Source organism: Megalops cyprinoides, chromosome 4 (genome assembly GCF_013368585.1).
Source record: "Megalops cyprinoides isolate fMegCyp1 chromosome 4, fMegCyp1.pri, whole genome shotgun sequence".
Classification (NCBI taxonomy): Eukaryota; Metazoa; Chordata; class Actinopteri; order Elopiformes; family Megalopidae; genus Megalops; species Megalops cyprinoides.
In genome coordinates this window covers 46,372,355-46,388,625 of record NC_050586.1, presented here as the reverse complement: position 1 = coordinate 46,388,625, position 16,271 = coordinate 46,372,355, and positions in this window count along the sequence as shown.

The following is a 16,271-nucleotide window of genomic DNA, read 5'->3' as shown; positions in this document are numbered from 1 at the left end:
TGTATTGCACATTATTCTTTACATTTTCATTGTCCTGCACTTTGTTCTTAATTAGATTTATATAGCTGTTTATGTATATAATATTTATATTTCTGTTTATTGTTGTAATTTTGAATAAACATTTTCCATGAAAAAATCTTGCTGTTTCAACAATTTTGTCCTCACCATGCTATGTGTGATCATGTCTACATTATGACTATTATGATAAAATTCACTTCCAAGACCTTGCACTGAGACATTTTTTCATAAATCCACTCAAAATCACTAAATGCATCTGGCACACAATATGTATAATCCAGCAGTGTACTGCAGTGGTAAGTGAGATTTACAAGAAACCTTGCATAAACATTCAAGAAATATTGAATTTTGAACTTCTACATATCTACATATAACTGAAATGACAATAAATACTTGACTTGATATTTCACCAGTCTGATTTGTGTTTACTTCACTGTACAGTTAAGCATGGATTTTATGTTACCTGCTGTTAATATTGTCACTTACAGAGTCTGTTATATGTGACCAGCTGAGCTCAGATGTCACACGAGGCTTTAACCACATGAATACTTATTCATAATTAATGTACATAATTACAATGTACTTTTGAATATTATCATTAAAACAATAATTGGGGACTCTTTTAGGGATATCTAGGTGTAGGGTACATTGTCAATATTAGGGCCATATCTAACCCCAGGATAAAATTAAAATTGCACTTATGTGACTGGATAAAAGGAATCTTCACGAGAGTCCTTGTTTCTGTGGGGACCAGATATGAAGTGATACAAACACACAGATGAGAGAACCAAACTTAATTCAGCAGTCTGTACTGTATTACGGTTCATTTGTGGCCATAAAGAAAACGACCTGTGTTTTCGAACAAAATTCATCTTTAAGAGGTAAGACCATGCATTCAACATTACAAATTACATTTTTTTTGTGAAATATAACAGATTTGAACAGAAATGGTTAAGCAACTCTTAAAGGCACTATAGTCTTTGTTCGTCTACATTTGGGCGTATTACATATCCATACACATACATTAGAGTATTATAGCAGAGCCTAATTTAATGATTATAAATACCACATTGAGGGAAGACTGTTATCAAAGAAATTTGTTTTAGGTGAAAAATGAAATGCATGTGGGATTACAACCAGATTACTAGTGATAAGCAAACAGCCAGCTAAACTGTGGGAAAAAATGTATCAAATTTGAGCTCATACATGAAGGGGGAAGGGCGTGTGGCGTGGAGGTACAGTGGCCCTCCCTTAAAGAACTAACAGCAGGCTCAGGTGCCCAGCCACCCTTTTTGGACTTGTAATTTATCTGGAGAAAAATATTAATCATTTCCTGTTATCACACAATTAATGTTCAAAGGGCTACATTATTACATAACCCCTGAATAACTTGTTCATCACTATCCTGTCAAGTTAACAAAACTGGAGTACTCTGGATAAGTTAAAAAAAAAAAAAAAACTCAAAACCTGTATTGGCTGTCAATGGTCACCTATATGTCTATTTGGACAAATATTTGGTTAGGAAGAGGTGAAATATACAAAAGAAAAACACCCCTATCCTCCACCTGCACTCTTAAAAAGTCACTAAACCTGTTGGGACCATGGGTATATCTACAAACAGGAGTCATGTCTGCAAAATGTAACCTTTTTGTCAGTCCACTCCAAGCTCACCGCCCTGTGTCATGGTCCCAAAGGCTGAATAAAAATCTGATTCACATTTTACCACTGTGCTCAGGTTCATTTTGGTCCATGACAGGTAGTGAAAATTGTATATTCAGTCTCTGAGCTACCTTGTTTTGCAATCTTTCCACAGTACTGAAGTGTTGAGTCATATGAACATCTAATTATCTTATGTCAAAGTAAGATAAGGCCTGAGATAACATAAGACCTCACATTTGTCAAGGTGACTTCATGTGGCATTTCACAAGACCTAGAGTGACAAACATGTATTGTGATACCTCAAAGTCATCCAAACCAGATTTAAGTGGACTTTACTGTCAACAGTTTTATTTTACATAACACACAAATTATTATAACACAAAAAGCAAACAATAGGTTAAGCTGATAAAGACAAATACACGTCATGTGGAAAAACAAAGCAATGAAATTAATTACATCTTTGATGACTGACTCTTATTTTGGTTAGATGCCGAGGCCACCACCTTGTGACAAGGATGAGATCACAAAAGTTATCTTGGCTGCTAGAGATAAAATTGTGGGAGGGCAGGATATTGCATGGCCCTCTGACAAAATCTGGACAGACCTTAGTGAACAGCTTGGAGGTAAAATTTCACTGAAAGGCTTGAACACTTTTGTGAAGATGAATCGACATAATATTTGGGAACTACTAGGGATAACAAATGACGAGGAAGCACATGAGGAAGCACATGAGGAAAGTCACAACTCTGATGTTGATTTGGATTCCCCAGGAACAACACAAAAGACTAATAACACTGACTTTGAACTCACTATTCCTTATCAAGAATGGACAGAGAAATTCCTAGAGGAAGCTGTGTATAACAGCAAAGATGAACACTCAAATGAAAGATGTTACACCATCTTGAGACGAGGCACTTGGACTCATCTCTTGAATGAAAAGATATGGAACTCCATCAAATCTCCTTCCACACTTAGCTTTAAGAGGGCAAAGGTGTACCCAAACAGTGCGTCAAGGTGCATAGCTATCACTGGACACTGCACTGAATGTACTGGCAAATTGTGCATTTATGGTGAGAGCTTGCCAACACACCAGTGGTGCTAAAATGCACATTCCAGAATGTTAATTACAGTCTTCATACTGGAAAATCAAAGCATAATTTATCAGGTAATGAAAGAGTGCAGGTGTCTGAGGCCCTCTGGGAGGATCGAGAACCTCCCCATGTGTGGCGAGCTGCAAAAGCTAACAAAATAATGGAAATGGGTGATCCAGAGCCAAGCCATCTACCAAGCCTGGCCACACCAAGAAAGGCAAAACAGGAGAGAGGGAATAAGGAGTTAGGACACAATGATCCTGTCCTTTCACTCCAGCTGATGAAATACAGCGTTTCTCACTGTGGTAGTATTCTTGACATTGGCCTGGACAAGTTCTTTTGTTATTACTGGACACCCTCTCAGTTACAGGTGTACAAGTCCCTATCAAAGGTCCATGGATCAAGCGTGAGCTTTGATGCCACAGGTACAGTGGTTAAAAAACTCAGCAGACCAACAGAGAAATCAGGACATATCTTCTTATACCAAGGTGTTCTGTCCACGCAAGGTTCTGGTGTTCACATCCCTGTGGTGCAGATGTTGTCTGAGCAGCATAACATTAATGCCATGGCTCAGTGAGTGGCACAGAGGAGGTGCACCTGTGCCTACAGAAGCTGTGTATGACTTCTATCTTGCAATTGTAGGGGCTCTTGTCAAGGCCTTCACTCCTCACCCAGACTTGAAGGCCTATGTAAATGAGTGCTTTGGAGTACTATTTGGCAATCAGTCATCAAGATTACCTCCCTGTTTCATCCGTGTTGATGTTGCACACTGCATAAAAATGATTACTCACTGGGAATGCCTAAGAAACAAGGGGTGATGTCCGGTGAAGGATTTCTATGTCAGGGCCATGGCACAGCTGGTGCAGTGTGTGTCAATTGACAATGCAAGACACCTGATTCAGTCAATTACAGCTGTGGCCCTTAGTGAGTCTGAAGGAAATGATAAGAGTGGCATGCCTGTCATCTCAGAGACCTGCAAAGCCAATCTGAAAAGAAGAATTGCAGAGGGAAACAACCACCTTAGCACATGCTTGGATGGCGTAATGGCCAAAGATGGAATGATAGAAACATGGAGCAATTCTGACTGATTGCAACACAGAAGCATAATTTTGGGTTACTGAATTATGTGCTGAGAGTAAGAAACTTGCCTCACATGGTGGTGACCGGGATAATCTGCACTTCCTTCCAGAGCTTCTCCCTCACTTAATCAGGATGTGCTCGTACCTGCCATTGTGGACTGGTGTTATGGTGCAACTTTTTGAAGGCAGCAACTTAACTGCAACTTCCGCTCATGTTAAGGCAGAATTCAAAAACTTGAAATGCGGCCTATTCAAACATGACAACTTGCCCATTCGTCTGGACCGCTTTGTAAGCAGACACCTGGATTACATTGAAGGACAGATGAGACTATCCTCTGCAGCTTTCTCTGCAAACAATGGAAAAAACATGGAACCAAATGAAACTGTGATACCTTCAATGAACTGTGATGGCACAGTGAGGCAGGCAGAAGACAACCCGCAGATCCTGGAGCCCCTGGAAAACTGGAGAGGCCTGGCTGTGCCACCAAAAAAAGAAAGTCATATCTAACTCCATGCCCATAGTGGCTTCATGTTGACATGGCTCCTAAAAAACAAAAAATGCAAATTGGCCTTCTACAAAATGGGAATTATTTAGCACAACCGATAAAAGTGGGCAAAACACTTGTAAGTGTTACAAACACATGTGCATTTGACTCCTTCTGTCAGTGTCTGTGCTGTGCATTCTGTGACAGTGCAAATTTCAGAAATTACATCCATGGCCACCAAGAAAACATTGAAATGTTCCAATTGGTTACCACCATTGTGACAAAGGGAATACACCGTGATGCCTACAGACAGAGAGCAAAACTTCTGCTGAACACCTTCAGCTCTAACCAGCTGAGGTTGAAGGGCGAAGCAAATTAATGCAGCATGTAACATTGCTTACATTGTTACATCAGTAATGAGGCATGCTCCTAGCCTAGTAACAGAGATCCAGTGCTCCTCTCCACACTGCAGTCGAAGTATGGCACATTGCAGGCAAGTTCCTCTTCTACCTGTTGACATGAGCATTTTACATACAGAGGGCATGAAAGGGCTTCAGGCTGCAGTTTTGGGAGGAGTGCAGCTGCAACCCTCTGTGTGTCTCCGGCCTCTGATGTCACCCGAAAAGTGTCCAGACAGCTTAAAAACTGAGAATGCTTCCACGCTGAAGCATTTGTGCACTGGATTGGTCAGCCACAGTTACAACACTGGACCAGCATTGTTCATCGAGACAGCTGCAGAGAGAAGCTAATAAGTTTCCACTGCATCTGAAAAATTCAAAATACAGCCTCATGTTGTATTTTATACAAAGGAGTTAGACTCTACGATATGGTTCATCTACTCAATACTGTTGTAACATGTTACACATTATTTGTGGAGAAGTGTCCCTCTAGTTGGGAGAGTTGCCACTCTGAAACACTTCAGCTTAACTAAGCCATTACCGCTGCAGTTTGTGTTGTGTGCGTGCAGCTAATCGTAAATTGTGTTTTTATCCTTATTATCAGGAACTAATACTGTTTAGTCAAAGAATTATGAATTATGAATGCTTAATTGAGAACCACATAACATAAAATTGGTACTGAAGTGTCGGCATTGATTAATAAATCTTCTGAATCTCTGAACATCCTTGATGACTCATCTCTAACCGGATGCCTGTGGTGATTCACCCTACCCAGAACCAGAAAGCTCCCTTTAATTCAAAATAGTTTACATTATTAAAACTGTCAGTGAAAATTATTTTTTTGAAATATAGTTCATCTACTCAACACTGTTGTTACATGTTACATGTTAGTAAAACTGTTGGTAATAAATCTTCTGAATCTCTGAACATCCTTGATGACTCATCTCTAACCGGATGCCTGTGGTGATTCACCCTACCCAGAACCAGAAAGCTCCCTTTAATTCAAAATAGTTTACATTATTAAAACTGTCAGTGAAAATTCTTTTTTTGAAATATAGTTCATCTACTCAACACTGTTGTTACATGTTACATGTTAGTAAAACTGTTGGTAAAATTTCTTTTTCTTCCCAAAGACTTTTCACGCCTGATCTCATCTTACCCATCTGCAATTCAACACAAACATATTGCCATGTAGGGACACGGGTAACATGTCATGTAACAGGTTACATGTTATCTGCAAACTGGTATCAACACATTATCTGCAAACTAGCTACACCTTTATATAGGCAGAAAAATAGCGCTTGGAGGTAATGGTATAGTCCCCCATTCTGTCGAAAGGCTGTTGATATTTGGGCTCAACAGCCAATCAAATTACACCCTTCCCTTCCGTGCTCCTGAAGCAACGTGTTGACTGGCTATAATTGTTTATGGCTCGGTCCAAGCCACTATGTTTGATTGCCATTTACAGAGCCAGTACAGGACGAACGCCTGAGTTTTTTTTTTTTTTGAGATCGCACACTGAACGGACAGCTAGAGGACCGTGAGGAGCAGCTTTTCTCGCACTTTAAGGCACATTCGCTTGCCCTAATATTAAGGTAGCCTTGACCTATAGCCAACATTTTTATATAACAATGTTCTAATAAAGTCTAATATCTCTGGGCAAAGAAAAGAGGCGAATATTTGACTCACCTTAAAGATATATAGGGCAAAGGGCGGACAAGCCTCTCCTCAGCTCCCCACTACCATGGCCAGCAGCAGACTTCCGGTGGACGCCGTTGAAATTAGGCTGACGTCGTCGTCAGGTGACGCCATACGTTTTTTTTTTAAGAAATTACCTTAATTCCCCGAGAAACCGATCTTCAGAAGCATAGTAGCACAACGGCACAAACCAGCACAAACGTAGCACAAACGATTGAGACCATTTTGGAGCGATTTGGACAATGATGGGGGGCTGAGTGACGTCACGCGTATAACAAAAACAGTTTAATAATTAAAGAAAAATAAAGAAACGTAGTAGCACAAATGTTTCTTTTTACGGCACAAACGTAGCACAAACGATTGAAACCATTTTGACTTAAAACCCTTAACGGCACAAACGATGATTTTTACGGCACAAACGAATAGCAATACTTAATTTTCTGATGACATGGGGGGCCAGCTTCACAGAGGTTTAATAATCCTATGGAGTAGCCCGTGTCAGGGCGGGTTTTTTTTCAGTTGGAAAAAGTTCAACTTCTCAGAAAAAACGCCCCACGTCAAGCGCTTTTTTGACAGCTGACCAATCATAGCAGAGTAGTGACACCTGTCGTTTCCCATAATAACCATCAAAAATGGAGAAGGTAGCGGTGGAGAAATTAATTGTGCTAGTTTCTGAGCACAGTGAACTGTACAACATGAGTTAAACTGTATCGTAACATTCGTCATAACGATGCCGTTTGGAGTCAAATTGGACGGATCCTAGGAGTTTCTGGAAAGTGTGTTTACTGCTTGTCGTTAGCAAAACTAGCCTGTTAGCTAACGTTAGCTCTGCAACAATGTATAGCCAGCTAGATCGCTAACAATGTACATGCTACTGTTATTGCAACAAAAGACGCTCTCAACTGCTTTTTCCGCTTTTTTTTTTACTTCAAAAATGCTCTGGCCAGCGTTTTTCATCAGAAAAGACGCTACGTGTGAACACAGCCTAAGATCGCACTGGTGTGATTAGCCGTTTAGCGCGTATGCTAAAAACCGGTGCGATTACAAAACTAGATTGGGAAGAATTCTAGCTAATTTTAGCTTTGAGGAAACAGTAATTTAACACAACACGGTGAAAACTACCAGAAGCTTAATAACGCTAATGAAAACATAACGAACCATAACACGCGGGCTACATAGCATAAAACAAGTTACGCGTGAAAGGGTTAGTCCGGTAAATAGCACATAATGTGCCTAATGAGATTTGACGTGGAATAGACCTGATGTGGTTAATGAATTGATTGTTGACTGTTTGAATAGCTGCACACTTGTTCTGATAATAGGCATGAGCATTTCAAAAAAACTTTCGACAAGAAGCATGTTTTTGGTAAGTACTAAATGTTCGTATTGTTCTGATAATTGCACTTAAAACATTGAATCTAGTATGAAACGCTGGCGTATATTCTGTTTTACTGATGAGAGGGAAAAACGAGAGCCTGTTAACTCCGCCTAAATGCACTTATTTTGTCTCATTTATGTATATGTTTTCGATAACACGTGCATAAAACGAAGCTGTGATTGATGAAATGTATATCTTTTCGAAATGGCTGGTTTACCAGTTCAAGATAATATAAGGTGATGCGGAAATGGCAGTTTACCATTTTTTGGTAAGGAACGTTCATTTATGCACAAATCTGCTCTTCTCACGATTTATAGATAAGGCCTATTGTGAACTGGGTCGCGATAGTTTGTCATTTTTAAAAAGAAAAAAGTTTGGGAAACACTGATCTAGACTGAACCAGGTGCAATGTTTCAGATAACTAATTCGAAGAATGGACTGTGACTTAACAGTAATTGCGGTTTGGTGATTTGGCTTGTATCATCTTTGAAGAATTCATGTAAGATCTAGGGCAACCCACTCTATGGTCAACTGTTGTTGTGCTTTATTCATCCTTGACAGTAACATTTTGCGATTGTTGTCTGGGTGTGCGAGGGTTCATGTGAAGGGAGGGAATCAACGCAATGTGTGTCATATCATGCATTTTGGAGAACTGTCACAACATAGACGTTTGAAAGTTATGCTCACTTTGCCTTTCCCATGTAAGGAGGAAGTGTGTGCGATTGACCCTTGAATGTCTGGTTTGTTCGTTGTCTCATTTATCAGTGTTGTTCGTTATTTCCAGCAACCTTTAAAACTCCCTGTGAATAAACAGAAGCCCAGTTCTCCCCGAGCGTCATCGTGACTAAACGGTTGGATGCCTCAGAGCCCTGCACAAACACTTCCTGTCAGTCTGTCGTATGATCTCGTGTTTTACAGTAATTGGATTTGCATGGATTCACGGAGCAGGACTGCTTCGTAATAAAGTAGGTCTGCTGTATTTATATTGGTGCTTAAATAAACAGACCGAATTATCTGAACATTTTCCATCCATCTGACGTCACCTGGGGCTTTTCGCTATAGGCTGGTATGGGCATTGAAGTTATGATGAACTGTAATGATAATGGATGGCTACTCATTGCCCTCAGTCTAACAATCTGCGGTGGGGTGATTTCCAGGGCACGCAGATTACCGCCGGTGATACACCGCGACAGCGCACGAGTTCATGGCAGTAGTGTTTCGCTCGCCTCAGTCCGGTGAGGTCTCTGCGGTATATCTCCGAGATCCGTGTGGCTAATTGTTAGGAGCATGCGGGAAGCCAAGGGGATTGCACCCCTCTCCTCTGTAACTCCGGGAATCAACAGAAAGAGAACGGCTAATCCCTGGCGGGCCAGAGTTTCAATAACGCACAGGAAATCCGCGCGTTTGCTCCGTCTCACTCTGGTTTCGGAACGGGTCCTGTGGCACTGTCACGGCCACAGGGGATAAAATTGTTGCGGTCCGGCCAGAGAATAAAGCGACGACATAAACTGACAATAAGCAACAAGAGGAAAGAAGGGACTACACATAAGGCATTCAAATCCCTCTCGCTGCGTGAGGAGTACGCGTTATTCGTGTGTGCTGATCCTGGCTCATTTCTTGGCTCTTTCGCCAAGCACTCTCAGACCAAAAAAGAGAAACTCTACAGGTTACGTAAAGAGATTACATTATAATATTACACCATTTAATTGCTTAATATATGCCATTATCTATAAATACCTTACATTTAAACACAAGCATTATCCATTTACATACAAAAGGCCAATTTGCAAAGCACCAATTTATACAAATAGTTTAGTGAAGGAATTCATGTTAAGTACTTTGCTTGGGGGTACAACTGCAGTGTTCTATCCTGGATTTGAGCTGGCATCATCTAGTTCTACAACCACTCCATCACCTGTTCATAAGTATACTAACCACAGTTAAAATACGATGTCAGCAAATGTACCACATTAGCCACAGGTACAGATAACATTCCTCATAAGGCAGTATGTACATACTTGCAAAAATAGCTCTGCCACTCAAAGTATCTTACACCTACCATATACAAATACACTATGCGCTGACTTTGAAATCCTTAATGCCCATGTAAGGATTTCAAAATAATTTTACAGTTCATGTTTACAGATTTTCTTGTAAAGACCTTTTTACTAGTTGTCTGATCACAATAAACTGGTCTAATATGGGTTCTGTTGACTTGGGGTTATGCTTGTAATGCTAATTAACATCTAAACTGTTCATAAGAATATATCGCTACCATGTTTTGGTAAGATTGCTCAGGTTAAACACATTGTAGAAGTACAGGACTTCAGTGGGAGGGATAGGATTTCATGAAATGTTGAAATTCATGAAAGGAACATTTTGCACAAACTCTATTATGCAAAAGTATTTTGACATTTTAGTGATATTTGGTTTATATAAAATCTGAATGGTAAAGAATATAATACACAATTATTGTGTACAGTTTGGAAAGAAACCTTTCAAGAATGGTGTGAGTGTCCAGTCTGTAACTCTGGCATAATGAAATGTACAGTTAGAAACATCAGTGGAGGAAATATGCACTGCACCGACACAGATGACAAGGCACATAAGAAATCTGATAGTGAGAACAGACCATTCAGCTCAACAAGGCCCATCATTTAGTGTTTAGTTTAGAGTGTATTCAACACTCCATCTAACCTGGTGTTGAACACTCTCGGGGCCTCTGGTTGTGCTTTGAACCCTGTTAAGTCATCCATGCATTTATAGGTCCGTAAGTGAAAAATATACTTCCCAGTGGCAGTCACAGAAGCACAGTACCAAACAACGAAAGGAGTTGGCTTTTATATGGCCGGCAACTGCCACGTTAAGAAATGTGAGTGAGATGTTAGCAGACGGTGTCTGCGACGCCTTGGCCTTGAGGTCCAAATTAGATGGCTGTTCCGCCACATGTTGTTCAAAGGGCAGACCCACGGAAGCTGCGTCTTCCAAGGGCCTTCATCACACATCCCCAACATTTGCTCACCACCTGTTGAAATTTGCTTTTAGGAGCACAATTATTCTCCCCTCAGACAGTCCATTCACTTATCACCTTCTTAATAAGCCTCTCATAGATGAGCATTTGATTTTTTTCCTTTCTCTCTAATGCTGCTCACCAGGCTGACAGCTTTTTACAGTCCCATTTCAGGCCTTTGGTTCCAGGCAGCAAAATCAGGTGTGACTGACAGTTTTAGAGAACATTCATGAGGAGGGGTGACTTTGGCCTGGGTTCAATCTAACCACATTATAGTTCATCCTTATCTCTGAATAACCAATTCAGCAAAGTGCTAATTTTTGATTTTTTGGCACATTTTTATATACGCAATACTTTTGGTTCATTTCAGCAACTTATGAAGTCGTAACCCTGCGCAAGTACCAGAAAAAAACAAACAAAAAAACGTGACACTTGATTAAATTTCTTATTTAAAGTTGAGGACCACAATGCGGTTAGATTAAATTCCAGACTCCGTCTCCAATATTCCTGCAAAACAGCTGTTGTATTTCTTCAGTCTGCTGTAGAGGTTCTCCTAGCTGGAAACATTGTTATTAATAATATGAGCCCATCTGTTTCTGAATGCATCTGAGGCATCTGTTTCTGTTTAGGGTCATTAGAGGCTGATGTGGATCCATTTGTGAGACTGATGCTTAGAGTTATGGCATTACGTTCGGTAGCACTTTGCTCCCACATGACCTGTAATGTTTGTGTTAGAGGGAGATTAAACCGTGTGTGTAGAGGCTAAGGAGGATGGAGGAGCTGCATTAGGGAGGGAAGTCATGAATTTATACTCCCCTGGACTATCTGTGCTTAAAGTTAGAGGAAAAAACATACATTGTCCCATTTACTGTACTCGTGCCATTGTGATTCAATCAAATCACAGTTTAAATATGGTGTTCCTGTACTTCTTTGTCCCATGACTGAGAATCTGTTTCTTGGTTCTCTTGGTTGGTTATGAGCTACACTCAGAAAAGGAAAGGTATTTCCAGCATCAGTACTTTTCTGAAGGTTGGATTTTGGAATGCTAAATTATTATTAATACTATTATTAATGTCAATTATGTAAGGAGTGGCAGTGTTTACTCTAATGTTTATGTGTGAGCAGTTTTGGGGGAGTCTTTTCCTTTCCCGCATTAGAAATTACGAATACAAATAAATAGTTTCCATGTGTTGCATAACAGATATTCAAGCATTGTTAATTTGCGTTGCTTGTCAAAGTTGTTTTTTCAAAGCCGTAAGACATAGACCAAAAAGACTTTCGGTGTTCATGGAAAACGCTCAAAAGTAAGAAATCAGGAAAGCGTTTGTGTAGTTTAATTTAGTCTACACTGCCACCTAGCGGAGCGGAGCAGCATTATTCTCCTCCTCTTGTCGTCGAGGGGTACAGCAGAGGAACCGTGTTGGAAGTGTGTTTTTAGATTTGCTGAAGGAAATAAGAAAGAAATCATTTTGTACACAACCGTTTCATGTGTATCTCTGATTCTAATTCTGACCACAGCTGCATTGATGTGGTCCACAAAGATTGTCACAGTGATCTAAAGAGGTTTTTTTTCTACAACAGCATTGCAAATCACATGGTACAAAAACAAACATGCCACAGATGTGGAGGCAGGGCTTACACTTTAGCTGGATGCTATTGTGTTCAAAACAGAAAAGATGTAGTAAAAAATACGCTAGGTAGATATAGTTACACAACAGAGACCAAGATATATATTTTGATGCATTAAAATGTGTGTATGTTGTATTCCCAAATTTGAACAAACAGGCCATACTCTGTTATCCATACTGTATTATTTACTGAGGCAATTTTGGAAGTGCCTTGCCCACAGTGTTGGGCAGTAGTGTCGCTACAAGTAGCGGCGTTACTAGTTTAACTACACTTCTCAGTAGCGTGATAACGTCGCTGTTTTCTGAATTAAACAGCTTTTCAGTAACGAAGCTCTTTTATTGATCAAGTAGTGCGGTAGCGTCCACACAAGCTACATTTTCCCTAGCATTTCTGAAGCTCAAGCACAGCGGATCTTTCGAGATCTTTCTGCTGCGGTCTGAAATAAAACAAGGACCAGTATGTGACACCACCGCCATACACCGACGTAGCCACAGAAGCACTTCCGTATGACATCACGTGACACCATTTTACATTTACATGTATTTGTTTAGTAGACGCTTTTATCCAAAGCGACGCACGAAAGTGCATACAGTAAGTATAGCGACAGTACGGGGACAGGATGTGTACAGTTCCACAATGAGACAGTAGTTCTCAGCTGAGAGCAAGGTTTGTTTGAGGACACAGTACTATCCAATTTGTACAACTACAGGGTATAGGGCAACTAATAAGATACACCTTCAAACTTCAAACAGCAACTTCAACAACTTCAAACAGCGCAATGAGTGCCAGAGTAAAGGCAGTGACAAGAATACAATACGCAAAAGCACACAGCAATCTGAAGGAATGGGGTGATGCAGCTGTCCGTAGCGGGACAGGGAGTTCGTTCCACCACTGGGGAGCGATGTAGGTGAAACGCCGTTGCCTAGCAGAGTACATCACGTACCAATCCTTGGGATGATGCCTACGACAGCAGACATTAGGGATGGTAAGGTAAACCGGCATAAAAAATTAACGATGCGATTGCCCCGATTAAAAAAGTGCACCGGATAAAATGTGGGATGAACTCGGGATGCATCGTTTCTGACATCTTTGCATCGGTAAAATCCGATTTATTTATATATAATTATTAGTAGAGGCCCTATGCCTTCATTATTTAGAAATGTGAGCAATAATTTTATATTTAGATTAATTCCTCCTATCTAAACTGTTTCTCAAGCGCGCTCTCTAATCTCCACTGCTATCAGTGGCCAATTCTCGTCAAGTCTATCGATCTAGTCTCGCGCGAGTTGGAGGCGTGTTCGGGCGAGTCACAGATTATCATGGAGGAGAAGGAGTCACACGTGCCGTCGAATTGCTACAAATGAAATGTTTGGCGACACATTGGCTGTTTATCAATCCGCGTTTTTGTCCGTTCTTGCGTTCTCGTGAACTCGTTTGACGTCATCTGTCATGGCCCAAGTACGGTTCCAATGCGAAGAACGCAAGAAACCAAGAACGCTTAAAATGCCCAGATGTGTTCTTAATTCCCCCCTTTATCGAGGATGCATCGGTTGGTGATTTGGCCAACGAGAACACATCTGATATCCCAGAAGTCATTGCAAGAATGATGGCAGGAGGGGAACGAGAAACTGCTCACCTGTAAGTTTTTACTTTTCTTATTTCAAGTAAACGGTACCTGTAAATCAGCATCTGAAAAAAATGTGACGGAAATGGGCAGTATAGTTGCAGAATATTTGCTTATTTTATATAAGAAACGGCTAATTTGTAAGTTTGCTCCGACTTTCATGGGGAGTAGGCTTCGGTTAACTAGCGTTATTCAGTTCAGTGAAGACGGTAGTTAACGTTAGCTAAGTTAGCATGGGCTATAGAAAACCTAACTTGAGGGACGGCTTTTTAGCTTTATACTTTATCGCACTTTTCAAATGTCATATCGATCATATGAATGTAAATAAGGCTATAGTCTCCATACAGCCTTGTACCGGTCATCTTCCCATATATATTTTATTCAGGGACTGCTGAGATTTTTTTTCAGAGGCTGATTTACAGGTACCGTTTACTTGAAATAAGAAAAGTAAAAACTTAGTATCATGTCCTCTCATGATTGAGTGCAAAGAGGTATTCCGTTTTTGATGCATTACCCACTAAGTGGAGCTAAAAGGATGTGTGGGCTGGTTATAGTTACTGTGATGGCTTCCTCTTTAGATTGGCTGACTAAAAAAGTACATCATTTGTATGAACTGCCTGCATGTTTTGCGTGTAAAACCCTTTACTAAAAGTAACTAATATTTGCAGCTATTATAGGTTAATGTAGTGGAATAAAAAGTAGAATATTTGCTTTGAAATGTAGCGGAATAAAAGTACAAAGTCCCTTAAACTGGAAATAATGCCAAGTACAAGTACCTGAAAACTGTACGTAAAACAATTTACACTGTTACTTTTCATCCTTATACAGCCAACCCCACCCCTGGTCAATCAACCACTTAGCTAGCAAGATACTTTGTTCATTTTCACGCGACTGTCTGGTTTAGGGCAGGAGCATCATAACACTTGTGATGTTCAATAACATTTTAGTACTCATGCTACCACATGAGTGACAAACATGAGTTTTGAGTTCATCTTTAACTTTATTATATGAAGAAAGTAGCAGCCTATACTATGGCAAAACACAAATGTAATACACAAGCACAATAAAACAAAAGTTTATCAAATGTTGCGCTGATAATACCAGCGTTGTCATATCACTGCTTAGATGAGCTAGGCACAGGGTATTGCGCAATAGTAAGTACGCAAGTACACATAGCATCTCAATCTCTGATAGGTGCGTTCTCCGTCCTCACGATCTTGCAAGACCGTTCTCGGCAAGGACGCTTGGCAAGAACGTTCTTCTCAAGACCATAAGTACGTTCTTGCGTTCTTGGAATTGATAAACAGCCATTCGGATTTTTCAAGAGATACGGACAATTTGACAAGACGCATGCAATTTGCAAAATTTGCAGTGCCGCTATAAAGTACATGGGCAGGACGACTAACTTAAGTCAAAAAGAAACAGCATAAATGAGATGCTTATTGAGTTGCAGCACTAGAGAGACAAATATGTGAAGTAAAATGGCACTTTTTAAGTTAATTTATGATTTGCTGTCTGCTTAAGAAGAACCAAAGAAATGAAATCAAACTATCTGTACCGTGTTGAATTGCATAGCAGCATATTCTTTTGCATCGCATCGCGTTGAATTGCATTGTGTTGAATCAAATCGTGTCGAATCGCACTGCATCGCAATAGGGGTGAATCGTATCGTATAGCATTAATAGTTGCTTCATGTGTATTTTTAATGTATCGGATCGTTGGCAATGCATTGAGATGTGTATTGCATCGGCCTCAGTGATGGAGATGCACATCCCTAACAGATATACAAGCTTGAGTTTACCTGGTGGAAAGATGGCAGAGGGAACCTGTAACGCTGAGGACGGAGTGGAATCGACCCAGAAGGCATCGACATGGCCGTACCTTGACAAATACATGTGTTTAACTGAACTCGACACCTTTTTGTTATTATGTGGAGCACATGTTATTTATTTATTTATTTTGTTTTGTTGCCAAATTGGTTTTGGAACAGTGAGAGTAAAGATCACCGGTTATTATTTAATGAACAACTGAACTAAACACTTTTTTTTTACCTGCGTATCTGTTTGACTGATAATTATATTGATCACTGAGATAGCATTGACTTGGCATGAAGTTGGTTCAATTAAAAAAAAAAATAAATTAAAAAAAGTAGGTTCTGATGTAGTAAACTACTTTTGTCGTGTTGGTGTAGCTTAGCTTGCT